A 12,928-nucleotide genomic window follows, 5' to 3' on the forward strand; every position below is an offset into this window, starting at 1 on the left:
GGCCGCTGAAGCAAAAACTCGGGTATGGTGGGATTTCGGTGAGGCCACGGAGAAAGACTTCTGGACGGCTTCGAGGAAATTCTGGTCCACCATCCAGCACCTCAGGAGGGGGAAGCAGTGCACCATCAACACTGTGTATAGTGGGGATGGGGAGCTGCTGACCTCGACTCGGGACGTTGTGAGTCGGTGGGGAGAATACTTCGAAGACCTCCTCAATTCCACCGACACGTGTTCCCATGAGGAAGCAGAGTGTGGGTTCTCTGAGGCGGGCTCTCCTATCTCTGGGGTTGAGGTCACCGAGGTGGTTAAAAAGCTCCTCGGTGGCAAGGCCCCGGGAGTGGATGAGATTCGCCCGGAGTTCCTAAAGGCTCTGGATGTTGTGGGGCTGTCCTGGTTGACACGCCTCTGCAAGATCGCGTGGACATTGGAGAGAGTGCCTCAGGATTGGCAGACTGGGGTGGTGTATTCCAACTACATGGGGATCACACTCCTCAGCCTCCCTGGTAAGGTCTATTCAGAGGTGCTGGAGAGGAGGGTCCATCGGGAAGTCGTATCTCAGATTCAGGAGGAGTAGTGTGGTTTTCATCCTGGGGGTGCATGGGAGTTCGCCCAACCAGTCTACATGTGTTTTGTGGACTTGGAGAAGGCGTTCGACCGTGTCCCTCGGGGAGTCCTATGGGGGATGCTTCAGGAGTACGGGGTACCGGACCCCCTGATACGGGCTGTTCGGTCCTTGTCCGACCGGAGTCAGAGTTTGGTCTGCATATCCGGCAGTAAGTCGGACTCGTTTCTGGTGAGGCTGCCAAGGCTGCCCTTTGTCACAGATTCTGTTCAAAACTTTTACAGACAGAATTTCTAGACGCAGCTGAGGCGTAGAGGGGGTCTGGTTTGGTGGCTTCAGAATTCATCTCTGCTTTTTGCAGATGATGTTGTTCTTTTGGCTTCATCAAGCCGTGATCTCCAATTCTCACTGCAGCGGTTTGGAGCCGAGTGTGAAGCGGCTGGGATGAGAATCCGCACCTCCAAATCTGAGACCATGGTCCTCAGTCAGAAAAGGGTGGTGTGCCCTCTCCAGGTCAGGGATGACATCCTGCCCCAAGTGGAGGAGTTCAAGTATCTTGGAGTCTTGTTCACGAGTGAGGGAAGAATGGAACGGGAGATCGACAGGCGGATCGGTGCAGCGTCTGCGGTGATGAGGACTTTGTATTGATCCGTTGTGGTAAAGAAGGAGCTAAGCCGAAAAGCGAAGCTCTCGATTTACCGGAACGTTCTATGTTCCTACCCTCACCTATGGTCACGAACTATGGGTCGTGACCGACAGAACAAGATCCCAGATACAAGCAGCCGAAATGAGTTTCCTCCGCAGGGTGTCCGGGCTCTCGCTTAGAGATAGGGTGAGAAGCTCCGTCATCCGGGAGGGGCTCAGAGTAGAGCCGCTGCTTCTCCACATTGAGAGGAGCCAGATGACGTGGCTGGGGCATCTGATTTGGATGCCTCCCGGACGGCTCCCTGGTAAGGTGTTCTGGGCACATCCCACCGGGAGGAGACCCCGGGGACGACCCAGGACACGATGAACCAACCGCGTTTTTCGGCTGGCTTGGGAACGCCTCCGGATCCCCCGGGAAGAGCTGGATGAAGTGGCTGGGGAGAGGGAAGTCTGGGCATCCCTGCTTAAGCTACTGCCCCCGCGACTCGACCTCGGATAAGCGGTAGAAAATGGATGGATGGATGCCCATAAGTATGAATTTGAGTGGTACTTGTATGTACTGTATGTGCGCTGTGATTGACTTGCGACCTGTCCAGTTCGTACTTCATCTCTCACCGAGTCAGCTGACAGCTGGGGTGGACTCCAGTTCACCTCTGACCCCAAACAGAATAAGTGGTAGAAAATGGCTAGCTGGCTGGCTGGATAGAAAACCCCAAATCCAAGATAAACTATGAGGCTATGTATCAAAGATGAAAGCAGTCAATAGTCAAGCAAGTGGAGCCTCCCCCACAAGAGTATTTCATTCTACAGTAAACAGTAATTGGATGGAACTGCAAAGGCTGGTGTGAGAGGACAGAGGCAGCCAAATTGGGAAGTTGTGGCACAGGAGTCAGGAAAGGGTAAACTGCCTTGGCCTAATGTACTTGCAATGCAATTGGCTGGGATTGATGGTCTGCATACCCGATACCAGACTCTGCTCTAATCTGCCTTTTCTTGCGGTTTTGGACAATGCTCCTTTCTCTCTTTATCTCGGCCTTCTCTGCTCTTTGTGTTGGTCAGGTTACTAAAAGTAAAAAGCCGCTCACGGTCCCTTCTTCTACGTTTGTGACACTCCTCTTGTCCTGCATAATTGGAAGTGACACCCACTATATTGTATCTCTTGTGACGCCAAGGGTACCATCCATCCATTTTCTCCTTGGACCCTTTTCACAATTTCATTCAGGAATCATCCTCACATGGCCCGAACATGAAAACTGCCACCAGATGTGAGTCAAAGAAGATTTTTTATAGATTTAGTATAATACCCTGCACTATACGATGGCCGGTTGTCGTACTTAGCCCTTTCTACAAGTGGGAGGGAACAGTGTTTGAGGGACCAGGTGTTTCTGTATGTGCATTCTCAGTGTCACTGTGTGCATTGCGAGGACAAAGACAGTATTGAAGAGACAGACATGGAGCAGGGAGCAGCACAGGATACTCTTACAGACCGCCTAGCATTTGTGCCAAGTTCGCCCTTCATCCGCACAACAGACACTGTGTTCAGTTTCTCCCCACTCCCAGCTTTGTTCAGTCTGTCTCTTTCCCGTCATCATTTCCTCTCTTCTTCCTTTTTCGTTTATCTACACCAGGGTGGCTTGCCTCAAAGTTGACATCTTGGCCATAAAGTGGAGGCCCAGATACCAACAGGTCAAAAAACAGACTTGGGCATTTGAATTGTTTGACCTTCCTTGCTTAGATACAGAGAGGAATGTACTCCCAAGAAACATAGTAATTAATATAAAGGCAACCTGTCACCATCCATCCATTCATTTTCTGAGCCGCTTATCCTCACAAGGTTTGCGGGAGTCCAGGAGCCTATCCCAGCTATCATCAGGCAGGAGGCGGGGTACACCCTGAACTGGTCGCCAACCAATCGCAGGACACATAGAAACAAACAATCATTCGCACTCACATTCACACCTACGGGCAATTTAGAGTCTTCAATTAACCTACCATGCATGTTTTGGGGATGTGGGAGGAAACCGGAGTGCCCGGAGAAAACCCACGCAGGCACGGGGAGAACTTGCAAACTCCACACAGGCGGGGCCAGGGATTGAACCCCGGTCCTCAGAACTGTGAGGCAGACGCTCTAACCAGTCGTCCACCGTGCCGTCCAATGGGACTTGAAATGAATTTTAAAAGCGGACTTTTCAAGAAAAACTGGACATTGTGAGGACAGGGCAGCTGGCTTGTTTGAACCCGAAAAAGGGTTTATTCGCTTCACTTCTAGAGCAGCAAAAACTTGCTAGTTGTGACTGCTAGCTACAGGCAGCTCTGACAACCCAACACAACTCTGAGGAGCAAAGGATTATGGAGTTTGTCTATAAATAATATGCCTCTTTGGTGAGTATGATATTTTAGTTAAGGTTTTCTTTTTCTTTTTTTTTTTTTTTGCTTTTGTCATGTTATTAGAAGTTAGAACTGATATATTGTAGTGCAGAGGTTTTTATTTTTTTGGGAGGTAATTTTGGAAGATAAAGGTTTCTTTGCTTTAGTAATAATGGTATACTTCAGGGGTCACCAACCTGATTGAAACTGAGAGCTACTTCTTGGGTACTGATTAATGTGAAGGGCTACCAGTTTGGTACACATTCGGAAATAACAAAAATGCTCAAATTACCTTTAATAATATGTCATTATATTTTATTATTAATAATTAATGATCTTCATTACATTGGTAGAGCAGGTTGTCCAGTGACCGAAGGGTCGCCGGTTCAAATACAAATATCTCAATGGTATTATACCAGAACACATTGAGCAATTTTGATTTGCTTTCGTGGACCACATAAAATGATATGGCGGGCCGGATCTGGCTCCCGGGCCACCAGTTTGATACCTGTGGTGTAGATAAAGCGCTATATAAGTGCAGTCCATTTACCATTTACCTTTTAATTTCTGTAAAGGCACTGATCAGGTAAATGATTTCTCACAATCATTAGGAAACAGATAAATATCAATATACAAAACTTTATTTCTATAAATCTCTGCCAGTGTTTATTTTTTTTTTAAATGATTACTTCTGCAAGATCTAAAGAAAGTCAAAACGTCCCATCACAGGGGAGCAACTTCTAGAACAGGCCCGTTGGCACCATGTTGGTGACCCCTGGTATACATCCTCAAATACGCTTAAACAACTCTCTCTCTCTGTAATGCTATGCATGATTCATATTGCGTTCTTGTACATTATTTTGTGATGTAATTGTGGTGGTATTAAGATGTGGATTTGGACACTTGAACTGAAGGCCCAGGTCCGAAATGCACTGTAAGTAAAGCAAATAATTACCCTATTTTTCTGCAAAGGTTCTGCAGTGTCAGTCACTAAGAGAACTTTACATGAACTAAAACAACAAAAATAGTACAATAGTGTCGAAAAATGTTTGTCATTTTCTTAAGAGCGAACAAGAATTAAAATAACCATCCATTGTCACAAACGCAGGACAAATTGATGTCCCTCGACTTCACCTAAGTCAAGGCATATATAGTTACATAGTTATTCACACGTCACTATTATGTAACAAAAATTCTAAATATTGGACCCCAAAGCATACAGCCACATATGAGCAGGACCGCAAAGTATCACGATTCCGTGAGTAACAAAATCAAAGTATCAAGAGAAAAACTACGACGACAAAATGATGATGTTCCAAATGCGGCATCAAAACTTCAGATAAGGAAGTATGCGCCAATTACTTGGGAGCCTACTGACGAACAAACTTAAGGAAAAAATATGTACAATGTCATTGAAGAATGAGGGCCATCAATGGACTTGAAAGTGAGTAAGACAAGACAAGTAGAAGTCATTAAGTCATTTATGATGTCGTATGTGTGTGTGGCCATTCACAATGACTTGTGTAGCGCTTGCATATGTTCATTCCAATCTGTGTCTGTGCTCCGTGCGTAAGTTCCCTGCATGATGTTGAGTGCCAGTCTGCGTGTGTGTGTAATTAACTGTGCACAGAAGCGTGTCATTCCTTCATTGTGTGTTAGAGGAAACCGCAGGGGTCCTGAGGAGGAGCGGAAATGCTGAATTAGCCTCACATTATGCCATTAGCTTGACTTTTCTTAGCGTTTCCGTTTAATTAGCCCAACATCCTATTTTGTTGTAAAGGGGCCTGATGGCGAAATATTACCATTATCGTCTGGGCTTCCTCCAAAAACAACAAACACATACACGCATACGTGTATACTCTACTAACAGAAACAACTGCATGTGTCCACTCCACCACTCATCACACCTACCACCAGAAGATCACTGACTGTCCGCCTCAATGTGTGGTAGCCATTTGCAGAGAAATTATTCTCGCATTTTTTTTCTTGTTGATATTCTACGCCGCTTTGCACCCTCAGATTTCACGCTGCAACATTAACGCAAGTTGACACACTGGATTAAAGGCAGACAGCTGGAATGCCCGGTCCCTTTGTGCAGCATGGAGCTCAGCCAAGAGCCTTCACTCTGAGGCCAAGAGAGACCTGGGAAAGAGAGCAATGCTTGGAACTAACCACAAGACAGGCTAAGAGGGTGGAATGTACCTGTACTGTGAATAAGATCAGGGCCTGTTCTAGCACCAAATAAAAGGTTTTAATGATTGAGGCTTAAAGGTATGAATGATCCATTTGGAATATAATTCAGTCCCTAAACCACAACTGATCAAGTGTAACAATCATCACACATTAACACACTGTGCTAAAGTCATGCCACTTACTGTATTTTATTAAAGAAAAACAACATTTGTGTCCATTTGGCATGTTGCAGAGTGTCCTGAATATTTATGCAACTTGCATTTACACGGACTATCCAGATGCTCCAAATAATCTTTATTGAAAGAGCAAAGAGCACGTTCAGTGGGACCTCTAAAGTTCAACATTTAATAGTGTATTATAAAATTGCACAGCATCATGTACAAAAGTGTAAAGGGATATTCACCACTATTATTAAAACACAAGTACATTGATAACAAGTGATGACACCTACAGTATGGTGATCTTCACTGGCAGTCACAATGCACTACATTGGTTGGCCTATTTACAACACTACAGTTTGATTAAGGACACCAACTTTGAATCATAACAAAATGCATATAAAATATATCCTATATTAGGGTGGAATGATTTGTTTTGGCAACAATTCGATTTGTATCACGATTCGTGGTTGCCGATTTCATTCAAGGACGATATTGGTCAATTTCGAGCGATACAATCTGAAACGATTCAGCGGCTCGATTCTGTAACTTTTTAGCCAAAAATTAACCCAGTGTGACAGTGAAATAAATACCTACATACTGGAAAGTGCAGGTGAAATTTCTTAGATTCTTGTTGTTTCTTGTAAGAGAATAGGGTCAAAGTTAATTACGGTCATTAAATATGAAGTCTTATTGTGTACTGTACTGTATGTGTTTTCTAATGGACTGTGAGTCTGCTGAATAAAAGTTGATTGATTGATTGTATTGTTTTGCAAGAAAACAAAGGGGAAAACAGCAACGTATTGTTATTTATATTATTTCAGCTATGAGTTTATTGTTGGGCCAGTCCCCCCCCACCCCCAGTAAAGAGATGTTTTGTGTTAGAATTATGAGGGGGTCCTTGGAAAAAAGTCACCACTGTAAGGTGTCCCTAGCTAGACCCAAAGTTTGAGAATCCCTTTTCTAAACAGTTAGATACTAATGGCTAGAAATGAAGCAGTGTGATATTTTCATGAGGAAAATCTTTTGGGAATAGTGTTAATCATACATGGAGAGGTAAATAAATGAACAAACTGCTCTTTGGAGTACAAACGTGAGCCTGAAACATGGTCCATTCGTTAACATTGTTGCTGGTTCTTCTCTTGTTTGCCCGAGTTTCCGTTTCTGCTACCGTTGTTAGTGGCGAGCAAGCGAAGCTAAGCAAAGTGCACAACGAATTGCCGCAAGTCACACACACACGGATCCTTAATGAGAATTTCTCACGAGTCTCCTCATCTGCCATCCACCAGACAGACACAAGTCTTAAATTTAAGAAAAAGTGCTTCAAAAACAACACACACACAAACTGTGGTGTCTCAACCAACCACTAGAGGCGCTATCGAAAGGATAGCCTAGATCTGGGGCGTAAAAACGAACCGAAGAAAAAAAGAGACGCAGAAAGTAGCCTTGACAGTGTTAACTGTCGTAGTAATGGTTTCCCTCGGAGGGCTATGACTGTGAACCCATTATATAATATGATAATCTCATATTATTACATATGCACAACAACTTGATTGCTAGCTAGTCAAAAAAATGTTTAGTTTAGGCTTGGTAACAAAAAATATTTACTGTATTAATACTGTATATACAGTACAGTATACAAATACATATATAAATACATAATATATATATATATATATATATATATATATATGCATGTGTATACGTACACAGAGTGGGGGAGAGAGTGACTTTGACCTGTTGAGGATCTCCATGGTAACTAAGCAGTCAAATCACACCTCATTATTGCAAGCTGAGTGTTTGTATTGGCTGGTCAGTTCCGGAATGTATTCTCCCCGCGCTAATAGCCTTCAGATGCCATCGGCTCATCGCACTCAGCGGTGTCACCCAGCTCACTCACTCACCCGCCCGCCACACACACACACACACACACACGCACACGCACACAAACATGCAGAGCAAGTAACGAACTAGCGTTTTATGGCCTATTGCAGAATAGTTCCCAATGGAACGCTGTCTGATTTTTCTTACACCCCCACGCTCTTTGAATATATTATTGATACACTTTCACCATTCTTGTTTTACATATTGAGAACCTCAAAACTGCAATTCATCAGAAGACTTTCCAAGTCAATTGAAAGTCTAGAGTTAAGACAGTTAATACAGATGTCTCTGTGACAGTATGTCAGACTGAAGACCTGCCAAATCCAGTCCAATGTCAAAGAATACATCGTTGTGCTAAAAGCATACAAATTGTTGTTTTTGCTTCAATGCACCGGTGCTCAATGTGATTTCATCTTTCATTTGCAATTCAACCATTGTACAACGTAAAGGACATATAATACCCAGACGGCCTATATTTCACTAACAATTTCTGTGTTATGTGCTCAAAGAAAATGGAAATTGAATTAAAATAGGAGCAATGTCTAAATAACTATTTGCCCCTTTTACAAAATCGATATGCCGCCATGTCTTGGTGTGACGCCAGCGACAGAACTGGAGACCATTTCGCTGCATAGCTGGTGTGGACAAAGTAATTTACAATACTATAAAGTGGCAGTATTTACTCATGTTTATTACAGTATATCGGCGCTGTCGAGCAGAATTCTCCCACCTCCAAAATGGCAACTTTTCAGGAAAAAAAACAAACTCCATCCTGCTAGAGTTTCCAAACACTGCTGTGTTTAAGTTGGTATTGTACCTTATATTGGTATGATATACCACTACACACTCAAATCAACACAACAGCACCCCAAAATTCTGTTCAATAGCTAATTTAACATGCTAAAAGAATTGGCTAATTTATTACGCTGTCTTAGATTAAAAATGGTGTAAACACAGCGCCGTGCTGGTTGGTGTTCACCGTGTTGACAGCCGCCGTCACATGGTGCCACCGACTGTACAAAAAAGCCTTTAACTTCACTAGAACAAAAGCCTGTGTTATGTCATCTTTCCACATTCTTTTTTCAAAGCCACGGGCGATACAATCAATAGATCGAACTGACTCATTTTGTTATTGTCTTGTTTGTGAACCAACTCAACAACACGTTCTCGTATAAGTAAATGTGCATGCCTTTTGTTGTTGACGTCAGCAGGATCATTGCAGGTTTTGACGTAAATGTGGGCGGACCAAAATCTGGCTAAAAATCAAATATGTTATCAGAAAACAAGCCTAAAGTGACTTGTGACTCCATTTTGGGGGGAATCTTTTCTGCAGACGTTGTTTTTAAGTCCAGAACTATGAAATAAGTGCCGATTTCTGCAGCATTAGGGAGGTCCTTTAAGAGAGCAAAGTTTGTTAACTTGTTATTTTCGTTGTTTTTAAACTGTACGAGTGATCATCTGTGCATGATGGCATGTGATCACTTTCAGTTTAGGTAGTCACACCTTACAAACTGACTGAACCTACCGTTTGCGTCAGTATTGTTCTTACGTCCTGTAGACGGTGTTATTATGCTGTTGTCAACGGTCAACAGCGAATAAGTTAACAAGCTGCCATCTTAATTCACATTGTTCAGCACCATCGTATGTGATAAATGTTGCCTACACGACTTCCATTGCAGCCTGCTCATCATGAAAGGGCGATTCCTCCATCTGCAGTCCCCTGTTGAGGTTTTTATTTCTCCCTAAATGAGGGTCTGAGGTTTTCCTTGCATGATTGAGGGGTTTAGATCAGGGGATGTCGTCGATGTTTTGTGACATGTGGGCCTGTGAAGCCCTTTGTGGCTCTTGACTAAGGGCTATACAAATAAACTCGACTTGTCTTTACCATTTGTGCATTGATCTGTACCGAAAATTCAAAGAGACGCATATAAACATGCCACACCCTTCATAACAGCATTTATTAGATGCTGTTCATTCTCACTGTCTAAAACAGATAAATAACTGGATGAGCCAAATCTTTCTTCAATTAAACCACAACAAAACTAAAATAATTGTTTTTGGCAATAAAGAAAAGAGTATTGCTGTTAGTAAATACCTGGCGTCACTCTCTTTAAAAACCAAAGACCAAGTCCGAAAGCTTGTTGTTCTGATAGATTCCGACTTGACTTTCAACAGTCATGACAAATCAATTAGTAAAACTGCCTTCAACCATCTGAAGAACATATCCAGAGTGAAGGCTTGCATGTGTCAAGCAGACAGGGAGGAACTCATCCAGTACAGTAGACTTGACTATTGTAATGGTCTTCTGACTGGACTCCCCAAAAAGAGCATTAAACAGCTGTCGCTCATTCAGAATGCTGCAGCTCGGGTTCTGACCAGAACAAAGAGGCCAGAACATATTACTCCAATTCTAAAGTCTTTCCACTGGCTTCCAGTCAGCTTTAGAATATATTTTAGAGTTCTGCTACTGGTCTATAAATCACTAAATGGTTGAGATCCTGAATACATGAAAGAAATGCTAAGGGAATATAAACCCACTAGGGCTCTGAGATCGAGAGACTCAGGTCAAATAGTGGAGCAGAGTCCAAAGCAAACATGGTGAAGCACCATTTAGCTGCACACAAATGGAATACGTTGCCAACAGAAGTGACATCAGCCACAAGTGTGAATGTTTTTAGGTCCAGGGTAAAAACTCTTCTTTTTTATCAGGCTTTTTATAGCATTTCCACTTTTAAGTGATATTTCTTGTACACTGTATTAATTGTACTTTTATTTTTCTTCTTCTTAGTTTTAAATGTTCACTGATTGTGTAGTGGTACACTCACCTGACTTTGGTGCGGGCAGTGTGGGTTCAGTTCCCACTCAGTGACAGTGTGAATGTGAGTCCAAATAGTTGTCCGTGTCTATATGTGCCGTGCGACTGGCTGGCGACCAGTTCGGTGTGTAGTCAGCTGGGATAGGCTCCAAATAGGCTTAAATCCAGCCCAGGCTCGCAAATACGCAGGATGTAAACTTAGTTTACGTCCAAACCATCATTGAACCTTAATGCAATGTCACAGCTGACCCTGAAACGCCACAAAGTACAAAGGGGAAAAAAGTGAGCGCAGAGAAGGATGATCGGGAAAAGGATAGAAATGTGCAATAGGGCACAAACACAAAAAAACTTTAATGCCACAGAGGTTTCTGGAAAAATATGTCACTAAATCCCAGAAAATTTCAGAGGTTAAGCGGCTGTTGTTCATGATGTCATGCAAGAACTCAGCATATTATGTAAAACGTAACAGATTAGAGATAATCTAAAAGTTTCACGGCGACAATACAACCCCAAATTATTGTGACGTGGCAACAAAAGCAGTTACATATTGGCAGACGAGAGACAATATGACATGGCATAAACACACGCAAAAGCTCACGCATGTAGAAACGTATGCAAAGAAAAATGACCTTAGAATTCTATTTTTGTAGACAGCGCATCTGCGGCGGGGAGCAAATGCCGGTGGATCCTGATCACTATTCTAAGATAGGCATTGCGGCGCATCAGACGGTATGTCCTTGGCGGCAGAAAGTCGATTAAATATACACCTGCTTAGACAACCACTAACTCCTGGCGCAAGGTAGATTGCTGGTCTAACGCAAATCTGGTGAATTTGATCAGGGTACAGACAGACAGTACTGAGGTCCGCAACATTTTAAGGCAGGGTACGCAAGATTTCAAGATGCGAATCTAGCCTCATTTCGTGTCCCCCGCATGTTTAGCCCACCCCTGGCGTACAGTTGCCCCATCCACTCTGCCGTATTCACGCTGTTCACAAAAATAGGACCCATAAAGTTGATGCACTGTGTCACATCACATTGCAATTCAATGAGTGAATGGTTGTGGTACCTTTTCACATCATAATTTATCGTATTAAGAAAGGTACTCTGTCTGTTTGTTCAGAGATTTGGAGATCTACCTGCTCCTACGAATCTTAGAAAGCATGCAGAAATGGTGGAATTTGTAACGAACCCTGTTCATTCTTACTGTAGCAGCCTGTGATTGTGAGACAGTCCAACATTCTGAACGTGGCCCTCCCGCAGACATATAATAGGGTTTTATCGGCCCCCTTGACAAATGGTGAGGAAGCAGCTGCAAAACTGCAGGAGAGCCAACCTCCCTCTGGTAAAGAAAACTCTCTGAGAGGAGGGAACTGTATCAAAGAGAAGATGTGTTTGTTGAGCAATGGAGTTTTCGACAAAGCTACAATTATTTGTCACATTTAAGTGAATACATTTGCTTTCGGAGCTCAGATTGTGTTGAGACAATGTTGAGACATTACAGTACAGTATGTCATTTCTAATCATTGGTTCAGAAAATGAAAGACAAAAAGTTTTCCTTTTTCTCAATAAGATGACTTGAGTTTCCAATACAAATAATATATTATTAAAATAATTAAGTTCTGATATAATATCCATCCATCCATCCATCCATTTTCTGAGTCGCTTCTCCTCACAAGGGAGTGTTGGAGCCTATCCCAGCTATCATCGGGCAGGAGGTGGGGTACACAGGGCACACATAAACAACCAACCATTTGCACTCACATTCACATCTAAGGGAAAGTTAGAGTCTTCATTGAACCTACCATGTATGTTTTTGGGATGTGGGAGGAAACCGGCGTGCCCGGAAAAAACCCATGCAGGCACGGGGAGAACATGCAAACTCCACACAGGCGGGGCCGGGGATTGAACCCCAGTCCTCAGGACTGTGAGGCAGACCCTCTAACCAGTCGTCCATCTCCTCAAACAGCATTGACACATTTTAACATGTTGCACATCATATGTTCACTGGTCAAAACAGGTAATAATTTAATTAAATGATAAAATAATAACCCAGATTTATGTAACACCTTTCAAGGGACCCAAGAATGGTTAACAATAAATCATGGGGCTAATTAAAATCTATAAATAAGGATGAGCTACACCTTCATAATTAAATACAAATCAGTTGAAGAACAGTACGAAAAGTTACGCCTTTTGAATAGAATTTTTTATTTTACAATATGTTTTAGTAATGTGGTTATTGTCTGCTTGGGTGTAGGACTGCACTGCATTATACAGAGGGTAAAGGTCGGCTTCAGCCGTA

This window comes from Phycodurus eques, chromosome 7 (assembly GCF_024500275.1).
Source record: "Phycodurus eques isolate BA_2022a chromosome 7, UOR_Pequ_1.1, whole genome shotgun sequence".
Classification (NCBI taxonomy): domain Eukaryota; kingdom Metazoa; phylum Chordata; class Actinopteri; order Syngnathiformes; family Syngnathidae; genus Phycodurus; species Phycodurus eques.